The 26,032-nt window shown below is 35.4% G+C and overlaps 1 long non-coding RNA gene across 1 annotated transcript; it reads right to left on the bottom strand.

Moving 5' to 3' along the window:
- Positions 1-13,876: 13,876 nt before the first annotated feature.
- Positions 13,877-23,987, bottom strand: LOC143055411 (uncharacterized). The gene is made up of 3 exons (XR_012972020.1): positions 23,859-23,987; positions 22,639-22,746; positions 13,877-14,035 (listed from the first exon to the last, which is right to left on the bottom strand). It is a non-coding gene; the product is annotated as an uncharacterized LOC143055411 (long non-coding RNA).
- Positions 23,988-26,032: the final 2,045 nt, after the last annotated feature.

Below are 26,032 nucleotides of genomic sequence, written 5' to 3'. Positions count from 1 at the left end.
TATTGTATGTTAACTACCGACAGTAGGTATAGACAAATACTGGTGATAGACGGTATATAGGAGCACTATATTGTATGTTAACTACCGACAGTAGGTATAGACAAATACTGTTGATAGACTGTATATAGGAGCACTATATTGTATGTTAACTACCGACGGTAGGTATAGATAAATACTGTTGGTAAACGGTATATAGGAGCACTATATCGCATGTTAACTACCGACGGTAGGTTTAGAAAAAAAATAATAATAGACGGTATGTAGGAGCATTTTATTGCATGTTAATCACCGACGGTAGGTATAGATAAATTCTGTTGATAGACGGTATATAGGAGCACTATTTTGCATGTTAATCACCGACGGTAGGTATAGACAACTGTCAATAGACTGTGTAATGGAGCACTGTATTGTATGTTAACCACCGACGGTAGGTACAGACAAATACTGTTGATATACGGTGTATAGGAGCACTATACTGTATGTTAACTACCGACAGTAGGTATAGACAAATACTGTTGATAGACGGTATATAGGAGCTCTATATTGTATGTTAACTAACGACGGTAGGTACAGACAAATACTGTTGATATACGGTGTATAGAAGCACTATATTGTATGTTAACTATCGACGGTAGGTATAGACAAATACTGTTGATAAACTGTATATAGGAGCACAATATTGTATGTTAACTACCGGCAGTAGGTATAGACAAATACTGTTGATAGACGGTATATAGGAGCACTATATTGTATGTTAACTACCTACAGTAGGTATAGACAAATACTGTTGTAGACGGTATATAGGAGCACTATATTGTATGTTAACTACCGACAGTAGGTATAGACACATACTATTGATAGACGGTATATAGGAGCACTATATTGTATGTTAACTACCGACAGTAGGTATAGACAAATACTGTTGATAGACGTTATATAGGAGCACTATATTGTATGTTAACCACCGACGGTAGGTATAGACATATACTGTTGATATACGGTGAATAGGAGTACTGTATTGCATGTTAACCACCGACGGTAGGTATAGATAAATACTGTTGGTAGACGGTATATAGGAGCACTATATTGCATTTTAATCACCGACGGTAGGTATCAGTCAGGATCCTACTTCGTCAAAATTATCTCCCCATTACGCCAGTTCATTTTCACAATCGTAAAAATGGAAGCTATTGTAGCGATGACGCGCTACCAATTTTGCTCTTGGAAACCGATAAATTTATCCACATTGCACCAATACGATCCTTATATGTCAGTTATATTTTAAAAGACAAGTGTATCAACTAGCTAATGAGCATCAGTTAATGATATTGTCTGCATTGATTCAACTTTAAACTATTGTCTGATCGGTTGTTAGGTGGAATTTTCGAAAAATCATAAACATTTAAAAAAAATCTAATAAAATATTTCGTGGAAGGGCAGACTAGATTTTTTTAGTGGTTGAAGACTATAAACCCTAGTTATCACACACAAAAAATTAGAATTTTTCGAAGATATGCATTTTCATCATCCAACTTGTAAGACTGTCGTCAAGTACTTTCATTAAAAAAATAGCTATTCGAACACACCTTCCCTGTTTTTGTGACTCATTAGATAGGTATTTCACTTGACCCATATATTTCATCTTTTAGTACTGTTATTTTTTGTGTTATAAAGTCAACCTGTAGCTTTAATATATAAAAATGATAGAATCTGAAGCGAGACAATGTATGAAATATTCTTACTTTGAACGATATCAAGACAAAATACTCAACTCAAACACGTCCTAACATAAAAAGGTGCACTCAATTTTCTCTTTTCGATACAATTGTTACCTATTTTTTTGAATTTTTTCTTCAGTCACATAATGGAAGGGCAGACACGAAAATTACTGAACTAATAGATTGATATCTTTTCCGTCCGTGGTAATTTTTTCAAAAAAATCGGAGGTTATGCATTTTTGTCATCCAACTGGAAAGATACCCATGTCGTCGACTTGATATCTAATTGTTCTGCTTAACTATGTACTAGATAAATTGAACACTTATGCAAATGGTGTTTTTGAAATAAAACACCTCGTAATTGAGAAGAAAATTGCAGTTTTGTTTGTTTCTATTAACTTTTTAAAAATTTGTCACTATAGTAAACAATACAGTAAACATTTATCGCCTTCTCTAATAGAGAGCTTCGATTCTTTTGTTTTATTTCAACCTGGTTTCCGACTGGTATAGACAACTGTCAATAGACTGTGTAATGGAGCACTGTATTGTATGTTAACCATCGACGGTAGGTACAGACAAATACTGTTGATATACGGTGTATAGGAGCACTATACTGTATGTTAACTACCGACAGTAGGTATAGACAAATACTGTTGATAGACGGTATATAGGAGCTCTATATTGTATGTTAACTACCGACGGTAGGTATAGACACATACTGTTGATAGACGGTATATAGGAGCACTATATTGTATGTTAACCACCGACGGTAGGTATAGACAAATACTGTTGATATACGGTAAATAGGAGTACTGTATTGCATGTTAACCACCGACTACGGGGCGCCGAATGGGACTCTTGTGGTTTTGTACTCAAAATTCAATTTTGTACGGACAAAAGTGACTTTTGTTCAACAAAAATAAGTTCAGTTTAACAAAATTTGTATCATACTACAAATTTAAAATTTTGTCATACAAAATTATCTATCAGCGGACAAAAGTCACTTTTGTCATGACAAAATTCATTTTTGTTACACAGACTTGAATTTTGTTACCTAATTTGAAAATTGGGCGACAAAAGTCAATTTTGTATTCAAATTAGTTTAGTTTGGTTTCTGTGAACTAATTTGCATACAAAATCGACTTTTGTTACACAAAATTGACAAAAATGAATTTTGTCTCAACAAAATTGACAAAATTGACTTTTGTCTCAACAAAATTGACAAAATTGAATTTTGTCTCAACAAAATTGACAAAATTGACTTTTGTCTCAACAAAATTGACAAAATTGAATTTTGTCTCAACAAAATTGACAAAATTGACTTTTGTCTCAACAAAATTGACAAAATTGACTTTTGTCTCAACAAAATTGACAAAATTGACTTTTCTGAGACAAAATTGACTTTTGTCTCAACAAAATTGACAAAATTGATTTTTGTCTCACGAAAGTCAATTTTGTCTCACGAAAGTCAATTTTGTCTCATAAAAGTCAATTTTGTCGTCACAAAAATGAATTTTGTCGTCACAAAAATGAATTTTGTCATCACAAAATTGACTTTTGTCTCAACAAAATTGACAAAATTGACTTTTGTCTCAACAAAATTAACAAAATTGACTTTTGTCTCAACAAAATTAACAAAATTGACTTTTGTCTCAACAAAATTAACAAAATTGACTTTTGTCTCAACAAAATTGATTTTTGTCTCAACAAAATTGACAGAATTGACTTTTGTCTCAACAAAATTAACAAAATTGACTTTTGTCTCAACAAAATTGACAAAATTGAATTTTGTCTCACAAAAGTCAATTTTGTCTCACAAAAATTAATTTTGTCTCACAAAAGTCAATTTTGTCTCACAAAAGTTAATTTTGTCTCACAAAAGTCAATTTTGTCTCACAAAATTGAATCTTACCTCACACAATTGACTTTTGTGATTTAATTTCCATATCAGGTAACAAAAGTCAATTTTGTATGCAAATATGTTTATATTTGCATACCTTTTAGACAAAATTGACTTTTGTCATGACAAATATGAATTTTGTCATGACAAAAATTAATTTTGTCTACACAAATGAATTTTGTCATCACAAAATTGAAGTTCTCACAAAACAAGTCTGTAGCACATAGTTTTGTAAGACAAAAATGATTTTGTTATGACAGAATTGAATTTTGTACAAAACCACAAGAGTCCCATTCGGCGCCCCGTACCGACGGTAGGTATAGATAAATACTGTTGGTAGACGGTATATAGGAGCACTATATCGCATGTTAACTACCGACGGTAGGTTTAGAAAAATACTGATAATAGACGGTATATATGAGCATTATATTGCATGTTAACCACCGACGGTAGGTATAGACAAATACTGTTGATAAACGGTGTAAAGGAGTACTAATTCGTATGTTAACCACCGACGGTAGGTATCGATAGAATGAAATTCAAAACAGTGTGGCTGTGGCCATTCATTGACACATTAAATTCATCCATTGACTGGGACAATTTACATGAACGTTTGTCTGTAACGACCACTGTTCACGACGTACCTACGATAGACATTTAAACTGTGGGGTCACCAAAGGTTTCTTAACGCCTTTAATTATAAAATAATTCAAAAAATTAATCAGGAATAACCTTTATGTTTTGATTTATATAATTGATATAAATCAAAACATCGTGTTATTTCTGATTAGTTTTTCGAATTAATTTATTAAGTTGTTGAGAACCTTTGGTGACCCCATAGTTTAAGTGTCTTTAAAAAGTACATAGTGAGCAGTGGTAGTTACATACAAACGTTCACCTTAATTGTCCCAGTCAATGGATGAATTTAATGTGTCAATCAATGGCCACAGCCACACTGTTTTGAATTTCATTATAAATACTGTTGGTAGACGGTATATAGGAGCACTATATCGCATGTTAACTACCGACGGTAGGTTTAGAAAAATACTGATAATAGACGGTATATAGGAGCATTATATTGCATGTTAACTACCGACAGTAGGTATAGACAAATAATGTTGATAGACGGTATATAGGAGCACTATATTGTATGTTAACTACCAACAGTAGGTATAGACTAAAACTCTTAATAGACGGTATATATAATAGCACTATATCGTATCTTAATCACCGACGGTAGGTATAGACAAATACTGGTGATAGACGGTATATAGGAGCACTATATTGTATGTTAACCACCGACGGTAGGTACAGACAAATACTGTTGGTAGACGATATATAGGAGCACTGTATTGTTATTGGTTGCTGTCTTTGATATTGATTTAACGTTTATCGTTTCAGCATTAATCGGGCTGTTAGTTTTCGTTTTTCGTCACATCTAGTCAGGAATGGGTTTTAATAGCATTTTACATGAATACATATGTGTAACTCATGGCTGATTCACATTCGTTTGTGTTTGGTGGATAAGTTTCTCATTGGCAATATTACCACATATCTTCTGAATTTTCATTGCATCATCTAAACATGTAAAATTCGTATATAGAAAATATATACGTATAGATAATATATTATAATATAAAAAAGTAGATGTTGTATGATTGCCAATGAGACAACAGTAGTGTTTGTGGGACAGAATGACCCCAATTAAGGTGGACGTCGGACGCTGACGCCATATTCGAAAGTTGGCACAGACGCCGACGCCATATTTGGGCCTTAAAGCGGACGCCATAGTCGACCCTGAAATCAAGACGCAAACTTCGGGCTGGACCATGTTACTCGGACATCGAGACGCTGACGCCATATTTGGGCTTAAATCCTGGACGCTATATCTTAATGTTTGACCAGGCTACCCTCCAGGGTGGATGCTATACATCCATGTAGGTGTTTTAAGATTTTTTTTTCTTTTCTTCTGTTTTTTTTCTTTATTTTTTTATTATTATTTTTTTTTGTATCATTATTTTTCATTTAACCAAATAGAGCTAAGAGTTTACTGTCATTCTGAATCGTGTCAGTGGATGAAAAGTTGTTGATAATGTCCTTCATCTCGAGTCCCGACATCTCAATTTGACGTAAAAAAATGCAATACAGGCCACATGTATCTGAATCATCGGGTTGGATTTGATTGCAAACCACACAGTATTTCGGTCCATTGACGATGAGTACATTTCTGAAATAGCGTTGGTACTTTTCCGGTTATCGTCCTAAGGAGTCGAAAAATTCTGATGGACCCGATGCGGGGAAATGAAATGCAACTCAATGACTCCCCTTTTAATCACAGTTGTCCGTATTGACCACAAACCTTCTACGCCTGTCGCTCATATCTAGGCAGTCTTCTGACAGCAAACGGTCACGGGCAATCCACTCAAAGCATCCTCTACATCTTTCCCGGTCATCGGGAGAGCAATGCCGTTTTTATTCCCACAACCTTGCTGACGTTGGGCTTCTAATCCACGTAGGTGAGCAAACACTAAGTACTCCGTAATCCTGACAGGCGATGAGATCTTTCCGTGTTTCAGCATCCTCTGACGAACTATGTGTTGTCTCGTCGGCAATATCTTCGTCTGATGAGACCGAACTATCGTCTTCAAAAGTATTCGAGAGACGGTCGTCATCCCTCTGTCCGTCTGGTGTCTCTCCTTGACCGACCTGCAAGACCTCTGTGTGCAATCTGGAGGCTTCTGGGGTTCTAGCTTTTAGGTCAACAAGAAAGTACCCGAAAGGTGTCCTCTTTGCCTCTTCAAATTTCCGGAGAAAAAAGTCCCCTCGAGAAGGATACATCTGTCGGCCAAGAGTCACGATGGGCTGTCGATCAATGGGGTTATTAAAGAGAATGAGATAATGACAGTTTCGTCTCTGGGTGGGGTCTTTGCCAAAGTAAAAATTCTGATTAAAAACGACGACCGATAAATGCCTATGGTGACACCCTTCCGTAAACAAATCATTTATTCTGGAGTCTTTGTCCGATGTCGACATGAGGTCATCTAATAGTATCATGTTTCGAATGTTGGGATCGAAAAAATCGTCCCTTTCGAGATCAAAAGGAATTCCACGAATGAATTCAACGCGTGGAAGCACTGTTCGTTGTATTTCCTCGTAAAGAGGTTGCCACCTTTTATACAACCAAACGATCCTGTCTGGACTAGGACTTCATAGTTTTTTTATGTGTTGAAACAAATAAAATAAGATAAGTTTTTCCGCAGGAGGTTGGACCGGACACAATCATGGTGAAAGGGTGTCTAAACACGAAAGCCTTCTGCTGCTGCTTTTGCTGCTGCTGCTTCTTTTTCTTTTTCTGCTGTTGCTGCTTTTGCTGCTGCTGGGTAACACCTGGGTGGTATAGTGGCTCATCGGAAGAAAGCTTACTTCTTATATGTCTTTGAAGATCGTGTGGCCACACATACACTTTACGGCAAATATTGCAATTAAACATACTCGTAAGTTCCTAAATGACAGTGAGTAGTTTCCTCTTATAGATTTACTTCACTTCAATGAAAAATATAGCAAGAGAAATACATGGTCATCTTTTAGACGACATATTTGAAGATGATCGTATCTCAAAACAAATTCGATGTGATACAATTCATTCCTGGTTACCGTGAAATAGACTGGTTTCCCAAACGTCACGTCCGTGATATCTTCATTTAATCGTATCGACTGGAGAATATGGAGAGATTTTCCCTAACGTACACCTGGTGCACGAAATCGGAACAGAAGAACATACGTCTCGTTTAGGCTTCTAATTCAGGTATGAACGACACCTTCAATGCACATTCCCACGATCCATCCAACGTATAGCGTTTTGGAAGGCGCACTTTGAAATTGCCACGTACGTTATTTTCAAACGATGGATGAAAGCGAGTTTTCGCTATTAATAAATAAACAAAACTTGTCCATAGTGTTAATTCCAGTGAAACCTTTAGTATCTCTCTTACAGCTTTGTTATACTCAAAGCCGTATTTAAGGAAATAAACGGAAATAGTAATTGATTGCTTAAGGTCCAGTGGCAAATAGTTCATGAATGTTTAGAACACGTTAACCATAAATACAATAGGTATAGGTCTTGTAAAAGAGGCCACCCCGCGGGATAAAGGGTATATTGGATAGGAACATAAATTTTGCCTTGCAATAGGCTAAAATGTGTTGTGTATAACTATATAAGTGCAGTAGACTAATTTATCTTCTATACGGTTGAAATAATTATTATAGTCTATACAATTTTTTGTGTTTCTGTATAATTAATGAATCCTCCTGATCATCTTTCTTCCTTAAGCATTTAGTAATCTTCATCATAATTTTATGTTAAGGAGTATATAGACATAAAACTTGTTTGATTGGACCGTATGCTAAGAGCCGGCCACCTACAGAGCCAGAATCATCTCATTTATACCGGTTCAAACCGGTTCTTGTTTCTCTGCACGGACATAATTCTTGCACGTGCACAAACAAACAAAAAATGCTACTGCAATTATATACTGTAACAGTCGTATTTGTTTGTATTCCTTTATAATTTTTTTTATAGTTTAACATCCCATAATTCTTAATTCCTTATATTTAATCAGCCGTATATTTCTCTATTCGGTATATTTTACCAGTCCCTATTTCACTATTCTTTATATTTATTTTGGTCATATTTCTTTATTCTTTATTTTTCTCGCCCATATCATTCTTTATTTATTTTTTCGTCCATTATTCTCTATTCTGTAAACCCAATCCAAACTCCTTGTATATAAATATTGATTGATTAAATATATTATCCGTGTATTTTTGAAGATAAAAACCAACTACGACCGTGGAATTTTCAAATATATAGTTAAGATTATGTTAAATGAGAAACAATTTTAAATGACCAGACGTGGTTTTAGTTAATCATTTGGGTTGAAATCCTAATCATATGATAGTAATTATATGTGGTTGAAATGAGTTATCACAAATTACAAAAATTGTGATAAGGAATTTAAGTCTTAATAACGAATTACAAGATCTGTTATAACGATTTTCACCAATTCATTATCACAAATTTAATCTGTTAAAACGAATTATAAAATTCGAGATAACAATTTAAATTCGTGATTTCGAATTCAAATAATTTTATACCTTTTTGAGGTCCTAAATGGGCTTCCGTAGAAAGCAATACTACTGAATGTTTCACGATTGTCATGTTAATAAGATAAGAAATCCAAAAATTAAAAAGATAAAGACAAATATTTTATGTATTGATATCAAACATTTTAATCCAATTCTCTTTACACGGGAATAGTTCCGCCTACTGCATTGAGTGACAGTTTTTCTGATTAATATAAATAGTATATCTTGAAGAATTCTTACAGTTGTTATAAACATTTATAAGCAGTTAATTATAATAAGAGGTAGAAGATTCTTTTCAGAATTATCACAGACTTATTACCTAGGGGTTGGGTAAGCGTTTATCAAAGACAAATTCTCGTCCGTTTTTGAGAATATACCGTCCACTTTAAAGGGTAGTCTGATGCAACATTAAGGTATAGCGTCCAAGTGTAAAGCCCAAATATGGCGTCGGTGTCTCGATGTCCGAATCATACGGTCCAACCCCAAATTCGCGTCCCGATTTCATGGTCGACCATGGCGTCCGCGTTAAGGCCCAAATATGTCGTCGGCGTTCACACCCAGGTCCAAATATAGCGTCAGCGTCCGACGTCCACCTTTATGGGTTCATTCTGTCCCACAAACACTACTGACAACTCTCCACCAGAGACCAAAATGGCACAGCAATTAACAACTATAGGTCACCGTACGGCCTTCAACAATGAGCACAGCCCATACCTTAGAGTCACCTATAACAAGTCCCGAAATGACAATGTGAAACAATTTAAACGAAAAAAACTAACGACCTAATTTATATATAAAAAATGAACGAAAAACAAATATGTAACATATAAACAAACGACAACCACTGAATTACAGTCTCCTAACTTGGGACAGGCACATACATAGAGAATGTGGCGGGGTTAAACATGTTAGCGGGATCCCAAACCTCCAATAACCTGGGACTTTGGTGTAACAGTACACCATAAGAACGAACTATAAAAATCAGTTGAAAAAGGCTTACTCATCAGATGGAAAAAAATACAAATATATAAGATCAATATAATACATACAGACCATATATCGAAACCTATATATACTAAGCATTCAGCAAATCAAACAAAATGCATCTTAGAACCAAAGATCATTTTCACACTGTATATGGGTTAGATATCTTAAAACAGAGTTTTTTTGGGACACTGTATATGGGTCAGAGATACAGTTTGTATACAGACTGTATCTAAAAATTAGACCCATAGATAAAGCATACATAAAATGCATACAGACTGTATATAAGAGCCACAGGCAGTGCACACACTTTATCTTGCAGTAACAGGCAAAACATACAGACTTTTATTTCAACTTGGAACAACTTACAATGCATACATACTGTGTCTCTGATCCATAGACAGTGTTAACCGACTAAATCTAAGATATACCGACAATAGAAGTATCTTAGACTCATAGTCAAAGCATATAAACAATGTATAAAGACTAAGAACGACGTACAATACATAAACTTAATTTAATTTACAACAAAGAAAATGCATACAGACTGTATCTGGGAAGCACAGACAATGCATTGACTGTGTGTGATCAAAGAACCTTTGTGAGCACGCTCACATACTTCACAGCCCGACATTGTCACTAAGCAAACAAAATTTCAACAGATTATTTAGTTCAAACACGCATGAAATGCTGTTGTGTAATTTCAGAAGATATGCAGAAGTATATTTAGGCCGAAATTCTAAGTTCAGAAGGCATAGTTCCTAATTCATAACAAGAGTACACACGTTGAAATTTCTCGCCTTATTTATGTTGATAGACCTAAATATAAAGTTTTACTACAATTATCACATAAACTTATTAATAACATGACCAAAGAAAATGAGATCTAGGTCATATGACCAAAATGAGGAATACATTTACACCTTACAATAATTCAATACAAATCAGGTCAAGGTCAGATGACACTTGGCACAAAAACTAAACACTGAACAATGAACCTCGAAAATGAGGTCAAGGTCAAATGAGACTTGCGAGGCTGACATCATAAGATATTTCCAGACACCAAATATAGTTGACCTATTGCATATAGTATTATAAAAAACGAACAAAACTCAAAAGCTTAACTTTGACCATTGAACCGAGGAAATGAGGTCAAGATCAGATGACACCTGCCAGTTGGACATAGATATAGGAAAATGTGGTGTGAGTGCCATGTACACCTTACAATCCTTCCATACACCAAATATACAAGACATATTTCATATAGTATCTGAGATATAGACTTGACCACCAAAAACTTAACCCTTTTCACTGATCCATGAAATGATGGTGAGGTCAAGTGAAAACTGTCTGATGGGCATGCTGACCAAGGTACGCAAATACTAAACATAGTTACCCATAATATGAGAGAAATTACAAAAACTCTTAACTTTTTTTCAAGTAGTCACTGAACCATGAAAATGAGTTCAAGGACAATGGACATGTGACAGACGGAAACTTCCAAACTTAAGGCATCTGTATTTAAAGTATGGAGCATCCAGGTCGTTCGCCGTCTAAAATATAAAGCTTTTAAGAAGTGAACTAACGCTGTCGCCGCCGCCGCCGGATCACCATTCCTATGTCGAGCTTTCTGCTACAAAAGTCGCAGGCTCGACAAAAACAAGAATGTGTCCATCGTACACCGTTCCCCACTTGCCCTATCATTTTCTTTGTTCAGTGGACCGTGAAATAGGGGGAAAAAACCTTCTTTGGCATTAAGCTTAGAAAAAAACATACTATTGGAAACATATGTACTAAGTTTCAAGTTTATTGGACCTGACCTTCAACAAAAACTACCTTGACCAAAACATTTAACCTGTTAAAGCGAGAAAACGGACGAAGGTGCAGACGCATAGACCGGAAAACTAATGCCCATTTACTATCGTAGGTGGGGCATAAAAAAATTAATCATGATTTTCTGCCAATATGCACATTTACATAGCATGTCCTAATTATCAAAAAAAATCATGAAACTCTGTTGTGGTCTTTAGACAGATTTTATGACAAACTGTTGTAGGAGTATATAGAAAATCAATGAATTGATAATTTCATAATTTCCTCATTATCTACAAAGATTTATAAAACTCTGTTATGTGGTTTCAGAGGAGTTGCAATAACGAGAACAGGACTGACAGACCGATGGATCAAAAACATTGTACCATAAAGAACTTTGTTTGGTTTGGTATAATAAAGGGTCTGCTAAATAATGTAAGGCTGAGATAAATTAGTCATTTGGTCACACCAGTTTTTTGGCCAGGTTCGTTTTGTTCAGTCTGTGATGTTCTTTGTTGTGTTTTGCATTCTGTTGTTTGTTTTTTAATCTTTCTCTTTTTTTTTGCCGTGGTTTTGTCAGTTTATTATTGACTTATGTGTTTGAATAAGCCTTTAGTATCTTTCGCCTCTCTCTTCGGTCAATTTGATTATGTGGGACATTCAGATTTAGACCCAAACTTGTCTCTGATTGTTTCGTGATTATTGCAGATGTAAATCATACTATAAAATTGAGTATGGAAATGGGGAATGTGTCAAGGAGACAACAACCCGACCATAGAGCAGACAACAGCCGAAGGCCACCGATAGATCTTCAATGTAGCGAGAAACTCCCGCACACGGAGGTGTCCGTCAGCTGGCCCCTAAACAAATATGTATACTAGTTCAGTGATAATGGACGTCATACTAAGCTCCGAATTATACACAAGAAACTAAAATTATAAATCATACAAGACTAACAAAGGTCAGAGGCTCCTAACTTGGAACAGGCGCAAAATTGCGGCGGGATTAAACATGTTTTTTGAGATCTCAACCCTCCCCTATACCTGTAGCCAATGTAGAAAAAACAAACGCGAAACAATACGCACAGTAAAACTCAGTTTAAGAGAAGTCCGAGTCCGATGTCAGAATATGAAACAAAAGAAAATAAACAAAATGACAATAATACATAAATAACAACAGACTACTAGCAGTTATTGACATGCCAGAACCAGACCTCAATTAAACTGATTGAAAGATTATGTCTTCATCATATGAATATCAGGCACAATCCCTCCTGTTAGGGGTTTAGTATTATACCGTCATGAAATATACAACCCTCTTATTTACAATATCATTTGATCAACACCTATTTACAAGGGTCTATTTGATATGATTTTTCTCATTGTTGACGGCTGTATGGTTGCATATAACTGCTTACATCCACTTTATTTGAACTTGAGTGGATACATGTAGGTGTCTCATTGGCAATCATACCACATCTCCGTATTTTTACAGTATTGTATCAGTACTGTTACCTAATAACAGGACAAAACAAGACAGCAATTTGACAAAACTAAAGACATACATACTTGATTTTACTTCTCTAAAGATATAAACAAAATTTGCATAGTTCGTATCTGAACATGTACACAGCCAGGGAATTTTAAGGGACTATATTTCAGTGTGCATATATTTAGTAGCTAATCTGACTAGTTCCTGTTTATCAGACCGGTACCTTAGAAAAGAATTGTGACAATATATCCAATCTTTTCAAAAACCAAAGACTAACGTCACTAGGAGCAGCAGTTAGTTGTCATAGATACTCTAGATAGAAAGATAATCTGCCACTTTTATAAAAGGGACTACACATAGTTTTTGAAAGGGTATAATCGGTTTGTGCCGAAATTACTTTCTTTAGTCCAGAAACTCATTTGTGCTAAATGGTAATCTCCACCCACATTTAGGACTGGCAGTTATTTGTAGTTTTCATCAACAGCTTGCACTTTTTCTAAATTATATTTGCTTCTTTTAAGACTGACCAAAACTGTTTTTTTACCATTGTGGTTTGATTAAGGTAGTGTATATCAAACAGCTGTTGGAAATATTTTGGACAACCCTCTTATTTACAATATCATTTGATCAACACCTAGTGGTCTTTGGTGGTATCTCGCATAACATTAATAAGGTCTTTTTTAAAAGGCAACTTGAAATTATTGGTCCCATATTTATGTGCTATAGCAAATGTATGGGCTGCTGATCTGCATATATGATAGCAATATATTCTTATGTTTTCAATGACCCCTTATTTCTTCACTCCACTTTATAAGATAGAAATAAATGTTATTCCATATTTTATTGGTTTTTTTAAAGGTATCATAATTTAGACATAAAGACAAAACTAAGCACAGTGAAAAAAGTCTACTCTGTCCTGTAAAGTTTGAGATGTTTTTGTTGTTCAATCTTTGTCACTTGTATGGAAACACTAAATCTTGATAACCTACAACAGAAATATTATCACTTTTATTTCAATTCAATTGTTGCAGTTATCATGCATGTAATAGAGAAAATGATAAATTAGACCAGATCTCCACATTAAAAATATCAAAACTAGAGGCTTCAATGAGCCTGTGTCATTCACATGATACTTTTATTTACAATTGATGCATGATACAGAAATTGTCCATACCAACCGACAGTGTTTACCATACAATACAGTTCTTCTGTACCCTGTCTGTATACAGTATTTGTCGGATTTTGTCCATACCTATCGTCGATGTTTGACATAAAATACAATACTCCTATATACCGTATATCAACAGTATTTGTCTATACCTACCGTCGGTGGTTAACATACAATACAGTCCTCCTATATACCGTATATCAACAGTATTTGTCTATACCTACCGTCAGTGGTTAACATACCATATAGTACTCCTTTGCACCGCTCATCAACAGTATTTGTCTATACCTACCGTCGGTGGTTAACATGCAATAAAGTGCTCCTATATACCGTCTATCAACAGTATTTGTCTATACCTACCGTCAGTGTTTAACATACGATATAGTACTCCTTTGCACCGTCCATCAACAGTATTTGTCTATACCTACCGTCGGTGGTTAACATACGATATAGACTAGTACTCCTTTACACAGTCTATCAACAGTATTTGTCTTAACCTGCTGTCGGTGATTTACATACGATATAGTACTTCTTTACACAGTCTATCAACAGTTTTTGTCTATACCTACCGTCGGTGGTTAACATACGATAAAGTACTCCTTTACATAGCCTTTCAACATTATTTGTCTATACCTACCGCCGGTGGTTAACATACGATATAGTGCTCCTTAACACAGTCTATCAACAGTATTTGTATATACCTACCGTCGATGGTTAACATACGATAAAGTACTCCTTTACACAGCCTTTCAACATTATTTGTCTACACCTACCGTCGGTGGTTAACATACGATATAGTACTCCTATATACCGTCTATCAACAGTATTTGTCTATACCTACTGTCGGTAGTTAACATACACTATAGTGCTCCTATATACTGTCTATCATCAGTATTTGTCTATACCTACCGTCGGTAGTTAACATACAATATAGTGCTCCTATATACCATCTATCAACAGTATTTGTCTATACCTACCGTCGGTGGTTAACATACAATATAGTGGTCCTATATACCGTCTATCAACAGTATTTGTCTATACCTACTGTCGGTAGTTAACATACAATATAGTGCTCCTATATACCGTTTATCAACAGTATTTGTATATACCTACCGTCGGTGGTTAACATACAATAATGTACTCCTATATACCGTCTATCAACAGTATTTGTCTATACCTACTGTCGGTAGTTAACATACAATATAGTGCTCCTATATACCATCTATCAACAGTATATGTCTATACCTACCGTCGGTGGTTAAAATGCAATATAGTGCTCCTATATACCGTCTATCAACAGTATGTGTCCATACCTACTGTCGGTAGTTAACATACAATATAGTGCTCCTATATACCGTCTATCAACAGTATTTGTCTATATCTACCGTCGGTGGTTAACATACAATATAGTGCTCCCATATACCGTCTATCAACAGTATTTGTCTATACCTACTGTCGGTAGTTAACATACAATATAGTGCTCCTATATATCATCTATCAACAGTATATGTCTATACCTACCGTCGGTGGTTAACATACAATATAATGCTCCCATATACCGTCTATCAACAGTATTTGTCTATACCTACCGTCGGTGGTTAACATACAATATAGTGCTCCCATATACCGTCTATCAACAGTATTTGTCTATACCTACTGTCGGTAGTTAACTTACAATATAGTGCTCCTATATACCGTCTATCAACAGTATTTGTCTATACCTACCGTCGGTAGTTAACATACAATATAGTGCTCCTATATACCGTCTATCAACAGTATTGGTCTATACCTACCGTCGGTGGTTAACATACAATATAGTGCTCCTACAATGTATATACCGTCTATCAACAGTATTTGTCTATACCTACTGTCGGTAGTTAACATACAATATAGTGCTCCTATATACCATCTATCAACAGTATATGTCTAAACCTACCGTCGGTGGTTAACATACAATATAATGCTCCCATATACCGTCTATCAACAGTATTTGTCTATACCTACTGTCGGTAGTTAACATACAATAATGTGCTCCTATATACCGTCTATCAACAGTATTTGTCTATACCTACTGTCGGTAGTTAACATACAATATAGTGCTCCTATATACCGTTTATCAACAGTTTTTGTCTATACCTACCGTCGGTGGTTAACATACAATAATGTGCTCCTATATACCGTCTATCAACAGTATTTGTCTATACCTACTGTCGGTAGTTAACATACAATATAGTGCTCCAATATACCATCTATCAACAGTATATGTCTATACCTACCGTCGGTGGTTAAAATGCAATATAGTGCTTCTATATACCGTCTATCAACAGTATTTGTCTATATCTACCGTCGGTGGTTAACATACAATATAGTGCTCCTATATATTATCTATCAACAGTATATGTCTATACCTACCGTCGGTGGTTAACATACAATATAATGCTCCCATATACTGTATATCAACAGTATTTGTCTATACCTACCGTCGGTGGTTAACATACAATATAGTGCTCCTATATACCGTCTATCAACAGTATATGTCTATACCTACCGTCGGTGGTTAACATACAATATAGTGCTCCCATCAACCGTCTATCAACAGTATGTGTCTATACCTACTGTCGGTAGTTAACATACAATATAGTGCTCCTATATACCGTCTATCAACAGTATATGTCTATACCTACCGTCGGTGGTTAACATACAATATAGTGCTCCCATCAACCGTCTATCAACAGTATGTGTCTATACCTACTGTCGGTAGTTAACATACAATATAGTGCTCCTATATACCGTGTATCAACAGTATGTGTCTATACCTACTGTCGGTAGTTAACATACAATATAGTGCTCCTATATACTGTCTATCAACAGTATTTGTCTATACCTACCGTCGGTAGTTAACATACAATATAGTGCTCCTATATACCATCTATCAACAGTATTTGTCTATACCTACCGTCGGTGGTTAACATACAATATAGTGCTCCCATATACCGTCTATCAACAGTATTTGTCTATACCTACTGTCGGTAGTTAACATACAATATAGTGCTCCTATATATCATCTATCAACAGTATATGTCTATACCTACCGTCGGTGGTTAACATACAATATAATGCTCCCATATACCGTCTATCAACAGTATTTGTCTATACCTACTGTCGGTAGTTAACATACAATATAGTGCTTCTATATACCGTCTATCAACAGTATTTGTCTATACCTACCGTCGGTGGTTAACATACAATATAGTGCTCCTACAATGTATATACCGTCTATCAACAGTATTTGTCTTTACCTACCGTCGGTGGTTAACATACAATATAGTGCTCCCATATACCGTCTATTAACAGTATTTGTCTATACCTACTGTCGGTAGTTAACATACAATATAGTGCTCCTATATACCATCTATCAACAGTATATGTCTATAGATATAGGAAGATGTGGTGTGAGTGTCAATGAGACAACTCTCCATACAAATAACAATTTAAAAAGTAAACTATTATAGGTTAAAGTACGGCCTTCAACACGGAGCCTTGGCTCACACCGAACAACAAGCTATAAAGGGCCCCAAAATTACTAGTGTAAAACCATTCAAACGGGAAAACCAACGGTCTAATCTATAATGCTCCCATATACCGTCTATCCACAGTATTTGTCTATACCTACTGTCGGTAGTTAACATACAATATAGTGCTCCTTTATACCGTTTATTAACAGTATTTGTCTATACCTACCGTCGGTGGTTAACATACAATAATGTGCTCCTATATACCGTTTATCAACAGTATTTGTCTATACCTACCGTCGGTGGTTAACATACAATATAGTGCTCCTATATACCGTCTATCAACAGTATTTGTCTATATCTACCGTCGGTGGTTAACATACAATATAGTGCTCCCATATACCGTCTATCAACAGTATTTGTCTATACCTACTGTCGGTAGTTAACATACAATATAGTGCTTCTATATACCGTCTATCAACATTATTTGTCTATACCTACCGTCGGTGGTTAACATACAATATAGTGCTCCCATATACCGTCTATCAACAGTATTTGTCTATACCTACTGTCGGTAGTTAACATACAATATAGTGCTCCTATATACCATCTATCAACAGTATATGTCTATACCTACCGTCGGTGGTTAACATACAATATAATGCTCCCATAAACCGTCTATCAACAGTATTTGTCTATACCTACCGTCGGTAGTTAACATACAATATAGTGCTCCTATATACCATCTATCAACAGTATTTGTCTATACCTACCGTCGGTGGTTAACATACAATATAGTGCTCCCATATACCGTCTATCAACAGTATTTGTCTATACCTACTGTCGGTAGTTAACATAAAATATAGTGCTCCTATATACCATCTATCAACAGTATTTGTCTATACCTACCGTCGGTAGTTAACATACAATATAGTGCTCCTATATACCGCCTATCAACAGTATTTGTCTATACCTACCGTTGGTGGTTAACATACAATATAGTGCTCCTATATACTGTCTATCAACAGTATTTGTCTATACCTACCGTCGGTGGTTAACATACAATATAGTGCTCCCATATACCGTTGATGTCTATCAACAGTATTTGTCTATACCTACTGTCGGTAGTTAGCATACAATATAGTGCTCCTATATACCATCTATCAACAGTATATGTCTATACCTACCGTCGTTGGTTAACATACAATATAGTGCTCCCATATACCGTCTATCAACAGTATTTGTCTATACCTACCGTCGGTGGTTAACATACAATATCGTCCTCCTATATACCGTCTATCAACAGTATGTGTCTATACCTACTGTCGGTAGTTAACATACAATATAGTGCTCCTATATACCGTCTATCAACAGTATTTGTCTATACCTACCATCGGTAGTTAACATACAATATAGTGCTCCTATATACCATCTATCAACAGTATTTGTCTATACCTACCGTCGGTGGTTAACATACAATATAGTGCTCCTATATACCGTCTATCAACAGTATTTGTCTATACATACCGTCGGTAGTTAACATACAATATAGTGCTCCTATATACCATCTATCAACAGTATTTGTCTATACCTACCGTCGGTGGTTAACATACACTATAGTGCTCCTATATACCGTTTATCAACAGTATCTGTCTATACCTACTGTCGGTAGTTAACATACAATATAGTGCTCCTATATACCGTCTATCAACAGTATTTGTCTATACCTACCGTCGGTGGTTAACATACACTATAGTGCTCCTATATACCGTTTATCAACAGTATCTGTCTATACCTACCGTCGGTGGTTAACATACAATATAGTGCTCCCATATACCGTCTATCAACAGTATTTGTCTATACCTACTGTCGGTAGTTAACATACAACATAGTGCTCCTATATACCATCTATCAACAGTATATTTCTATACCTACCGTCGGTGGTTAACATACAATATAATGCTCCCATATACCGTCTATCAACAGTATTTGTCTATACCTACTGTCGTTAGTTAACATACAATATAGTGCTTCTATATACCGTCTATCAACAGTATTTGTCTATACCTACCGTTGGTGGTTAACATACAATATAGTGCTCCTACAATGTATATACCGTCTATCAACAGTATTTGTCTATACCTACCGTCGGTGGTTAACATACAATATAGTGCTCCCATATACCGTCTATCAACAGTATTTGTCTTTACCTACTGTCGGTAGTTAACATACAATATAGTGCTCCTATATACCATCTATCAACAGTATATGTCTATACCTACCGTCGGTGGTTAACATACAATATAATGCTCCCATAAACCGTCTATCAACAGTATTTGTCTATACCTACCGTCGGTAGTTAACATACAATATAGTGCTCCTATATACCGTCTATAAACAGTATTTGTCTATACCTACCGTCGGTAGTTAACATACAATATAGTGCTCCTATATACCGTCTATCAACAGTATTTGTCTATACCTACCGTAGGTAGTTAACATACAATATAGTGCTCCTATATACCGTCTATCAACAGTATTTGTCTATACCTACCGTTGGTGGTTAACATACAATATAGTGCTCCTATATACTGTCTATCAACAGTATTTGTCTATACCTACCGTCAGTGGTTAACATACAATATAGTGCTCCCATATACCGTTGATGTCTATCAACAGTATTTGTCTATACCTACTGTCGGTAGTTAGCATACAATATAGTGCTCCTATATACCATCTATCAACAGTATATGTCTATACCTACCGTCGTTGGTTAACATACAATATAGTGCTCCCATATACCGTCTATCAACAGTATTTGTCTATACCTACCGTCGGTGGTTAACATACAATATAGTGCTCCTATATACCGTCTATCAACAGTATGTGTCTATACCTACTGTCGGTAGTTAACATACAATATAGTGCTCCTATATACCGTCTATCAACAGTATTTGTCTATACCTACCATCGGTAGTTAACATACAATATAGTGCTCCTATATACCATCTATCAACAGTGTTTGTCTATACCTACCGTCGGTGGTTAACATACAATATAGTGCTCCTATATACCGTCTATCAACAGTATTTGTCTATACCTACCGTTGGTAGTTAACATACAATATAGTGCTCCTATATACCATCTATCAACAGTATTTGTCTATAACTACCGTCGGTGGTTAACATACAATATAGTGCTCCTACATACCGTCTATCAAAAGTATCTGTCTATACCTACTGTCGGTAGTTAACATACAATATAGTGCTCCTATATACCGTCTATCAACAGTATTTGTCTATACCTACTGTCGATAGTTAACATACAATATAGTGCTCCTATATACCGTCTATCAACAGTATTTGTTTATACCTACCGTCGGTGGTTAACATACAATATAGTGCTCCTATATACCGTCTATCAACAGTATTAATGTATACCTACTGTGGGTAGTTAATATACAATATAGTGCTCCTATATACCACCTATCAACAGTATTTGTCTATACCTACTGTCGGTGGTTAACATACAATATAGTGCTCCTACATGTATATACCGCCTATTAACAGTATTTGTTTATACCTACCGTCGGTGGTTAACAAACAATATAGTGATCCTATATACCGTCTATCACCAGTATTTGTCTATACCTACCGTCGGTGGTTAACATAAGATATAGTGCTCCTATATACCGTCTATCAACAGTATTTGGCTATATCTACCGTCAGTGGTTAACATGGAATATAGTGCTCATATATACCGTCTATCAACAGTATTTGTTTATACCTACTGTCGGAGGTTAACATAGAATATAGTGCTCCTATATACCAAGAGGGATAACGGATCTGCATCTAGAATTTATCATGCTGCCCTTTTTTTTGGATTTTCAAAATTCTTGTTATCCCTCAATTTTTACATTCATCCCAAATAATACATCAGTAGTCAATTAGGGGCAGAACACCCATTGTATTATGTTTTCTTGTAGTTATATAAAAGAAAATGTATTTAAGAAAGACGGTATATTCTGGATGATATATTAGCACAACCTTGGTCAATTTGATTTCTCCAGTTACTTAGTGGGCTGTCAATTTTGAAACTAATATTTTTTCACATGAAGAATTTTGTAATACATTAATTTATTATCAAGTTTGGTTGAAAAGTCTGAATAGTTTCTGCTTTGTTCCAGTAATCAAACATTTTGTTTCATTTGCATCTATGAACATGTTATTCATTTTACACCACTCTTCAACCCTGTATAAATCTTCTTGAACATCATCATTTATATTTTCTAGATGTTTCCCCCTTATTTATGAATAGTGGTGTCATCAGCATATACAACGAAATAAGTCTGTTTCACATTTTTTAATGCATAAGGGAAGGTCATTTATAAATAGCACAAACAATAGAGGACAAGGTATAGAACATTGGGGAACACCAAATTTTACATGTTGTTGTTCAGAGTTAACATTACAAATGTATACCTTTTGTTATTCAGGTACGACTTAAAAAAACTAACAGTAGTCTCACTAAATCCATACATGTCGAGCTTTAAACAAAGAAAGTCATATTCTACCAAATCAAAAGCTTTTTTTTAAATCTTAATAAAATTGCTAGGTTTAAATTACCATCTTTCATTTCTTGCAACCATGTGTCAATGATATTAAATAAATGTCAAGCTCAATCCAGTATATATTCCAAGTTATGGACAAATGATAATGCTATTAAAAATACCAAATCATAACCAGTGCTTTTCTCTTTTTCTATTTACAGTATATGACTAGGTAATAATGATTACTTTTTTCAACTATTTTCATACTTTTTTGTTTCCTCTGCTTTTGTATCAAGGGCATAATTGTTTATGGCAAACTAAGCATCTGCATAATCAAACTATTCCTAACTATACTCTACCTCAAATTCTGGAAACTGCAAAATTTTTGTCATAGCAGTCTTATGGTAGCTGAACTATTTCTATTTATTGTAAATCTGGATTAATAAGTCTTTTGTCACATTCTGGGGCTATAGAAAAAAAACATTACAGTTATGTGTGTATAATGTTTGTGTACAGTCATTCAACTAAAAAAGGACAAAAATTATTTTTTTGTGTATAAATAAATAATTGTGATTTTAATGTCTTAATATTATAAAAAAAACTTCAAAAGATTAAATTTAAATTATAATCTAAACATGAAAGAGCACATATAAATCAACCTTTTACTCAGATTTATATCTAAAACCAGTTATAACTAGCTATAATATCTTTGACTTCACAAATATCATCATCTAATTTTACAAATCAGTATTTATTTAGTGGCACTTCCTGCACACTAAGTATGTTATGCCTTAGGTTTAATTTTGCTGCAATCACATTTCAGAAGGTACATGTCTTGAACTGTTTTAATGAATAAATTACAGTTTTAAACTCAGTTTAGGCTGACCTGAGGTCAATAGTCTTAAACAATGTCATCAAACTATCAGTTTTACTGTAATATATTGATATTGTGACATTTATGGGAAAGATCATATGAGTTAGTCATATTGGTCAATACAATGGAAAGTTTATATCTGAGACTACTATAACACTATGTGTTATACTAGTAATCTCAGTTTATAACTATGTTAATGTCAATTATATACATGACATAATAATTAAATCATTTAAAAAACTATTCCAAAGATTTCTCTCAAATCATGTTTACATTTTTTTAGAGAAGAGTCTGTCTGAAATATATTCAGGGGTAGTCCAAATAATTATGACTTCTTAAAAAGCTATATTATGGGGAAAAAAAAGGGGGGGGTCTATTATGTTTTTTTTCATACAGGAGGAAGACGTCAAAGCAAAAAAAAACCCCAACAAAACAAAATAAAATAATAGCCTGTCAAGACGTCCTTATATAAATCATAAAAATTTGGTCTAATTTTGGGATAATACATTTAACTTCCTTTGATGTCGGGGAGGGGATAAGTTTTGACGATTAATTATTCTTGAAACTAACAATAATTATTTCTTATTGTTACTTTGTTAAGCGAGCGAGATGTGTGGTTCTCCAGTTATTTAAAAAAAAAAGGGGGGGGGGTGGTACTATATCAAATTTACCCATTTTGGAGACAATAAATATTTAAAATCTAACCATAAACTCCAATGTTCCTGCTTTTTTTAGCAGAACAAACACGATGGCATTCTCGTCTCTGTTGTAATCAATAGTTAACTCATTTCTTCTTCCAGGTTATTTCTTAATCAATTATGATAATCAGCTGTCTATCTATTTACCATGTTTATGTTAAACTGGTCCGTAATTCCATCGTAGTGTATCGATAACTGAACACAACAAGGATCCAGTTTATTAAACGTATATAATATACAAGGTTCCTGAGTCAGTAACCGTAACTATAACCGTGCTTTGTGCGCATGCGCAAGAAACACCAACAACAAGGATAAAACAGGGTATACAGTTCCGTAATTTCGTATATTTTTCTTATCTTCATACTAAAGAGCTCCAAAAGTAGGCGTGCTTAGGTGCACTGGGCGGGTCTAAAAACCGACTCTCGGTGGTTAACGTCTCTCGATGGTTAACTTTAAGTGCCTACCTGTGTAGACACTCCAAATTAAAGATGGCTAACACCACTAGACACAGTTTAGAATAAAACTATGGGATATACCATTATCATTACTCAGTTACGTCTCAGTCATTACAGCTGAACGGACGTGCTGGGTCAGCTCTCCTTTACCCACTATCTTCGAGGAGGGTTTACTGATAGATGGATCAACGACTTACTACTTTAGATTACAGAAACCAATCCAACGCTGTACAGAGTCGGAATACGCCAGGCATAAACTCCAAAACCCATTATGGATGGGGAAGTGTTATGTCGGCTGACAACCGAGAGTGTTGAATAATTGACCATCATTTCACTGTCTCACGACTTTGGTCCTGATAATGCTTATCTTTAATACTACGTCCAAGACTCATCATCTACCAGTACTGACTACTCAATCATCGAGGTCATCTGGCCCTGAAAGCAGCCGTTGTGAAGTAAAGAAACATAAAAATAGTACAACAAAAAAAACTTGAGAAAACCGACATGGCGTCCTCGCTGTTCCTGACCCACCGCAGAAAATATGTAAAAGCTCACCAAACGCCTTCGGGCACCGAGCCGACCATGCGAAGGCTGAAAAGCCAGTCAAGGTGGTTAAACACTTCCATCATCATGGGATATACATAAACAAAGCTTTTTCTCATACGTTTATCAAGATCTTTCTACGCTCAACACGTTATCACTACGACCATACCACGAGTTATCCGATTGTAACACGATCTTACCACGCTTCTACTGCGATTATAGCACGTTCTTACCACGATTACACTACGTTCAAACCGCGATCTTAGTACGCTCTCAGCAATAACGTCAACATCGTGTTCCATATCAATACAGTATCATTCCTTCAGTTCTATTTCTGATTAATACGTAGATTTCTCGAAAAAAATACAGTCATGCCACCAAAATCTACTAGAACACGTGGGCATGGTGTTAGGGTTGATGTAGAGGCAGATGGATCTCTGATAGTAACGAATCTTGTTCAAGTAGAGATGTCGGACCGACCAATCTGACCTAAATTACAACCTATTGCTGGTCCATAAAGCTGAAATGACTATATTTTAGTGAACGATAGCAGATATGAAACAGATGTGTCAATAGATATAGGAAGATGTGGTATGAGTGCCAATGAGACAACTCTCAATCCAAGTTACAATTTTTAAAAGTAACAATTATAGGCTAAGATAAGGCCTTCAACACGGAGCCTTGGCTTACACCGAACAGCAAGATATAAAAGGCCCCCAAAATTACTAGTGTAAAACCATTCAAACGGGAAAACCAACGGTCTAATCTATATAAAAACAAGAAGCATGGTTGAGCCGTTAGAGAAAATGGACAAGAAGTCCCAATTACACACAAACAAACAAAACCTGGAGATAATTAATATATTTTATAGGAAAATGACAATGAGAATAATGGTCGTAGTATGAACGTAGTCAGGTCGTAAGAAGAGCGTGATGAGGACGGCAAGGGCGTGCTACAATCGTGCTATGGTCGTGAACAGCGTGGTATAGTCGTAGTGGAAGCGTAGTTTGGTCGCGGTGAGAACGTGATGATCGTAGTGAGGTCGTAATAACGTCGCAATGAGATCGTAGCGCAGTTTCTCCGAATAGAATCACGCTTTCGCTACGCTCTCACTACGATGGTACAGCGACCTTTGCGATCTTACTACGATCTTAGTGCGCTCTCACTACGCTTCTACTATGAC

Source organism: Mytilus galloprovincialis, chromosome 12, assembly GCF_965363235.1.
Source record: "Mytilus galloprovincialis chromosome 12, xbMytGall1.hap1.1, whole genome shotgun sequence".
Lineage (NCBI taxonomy): Eukaryota > Metazoa > Mollusca > Bivalvia > Mytilida > Mytilidae > Mytilus > Mytilus galloprovincialis.
This window is presented reverse-complemented; position numbering and strand designations above follow the sequence as displayed.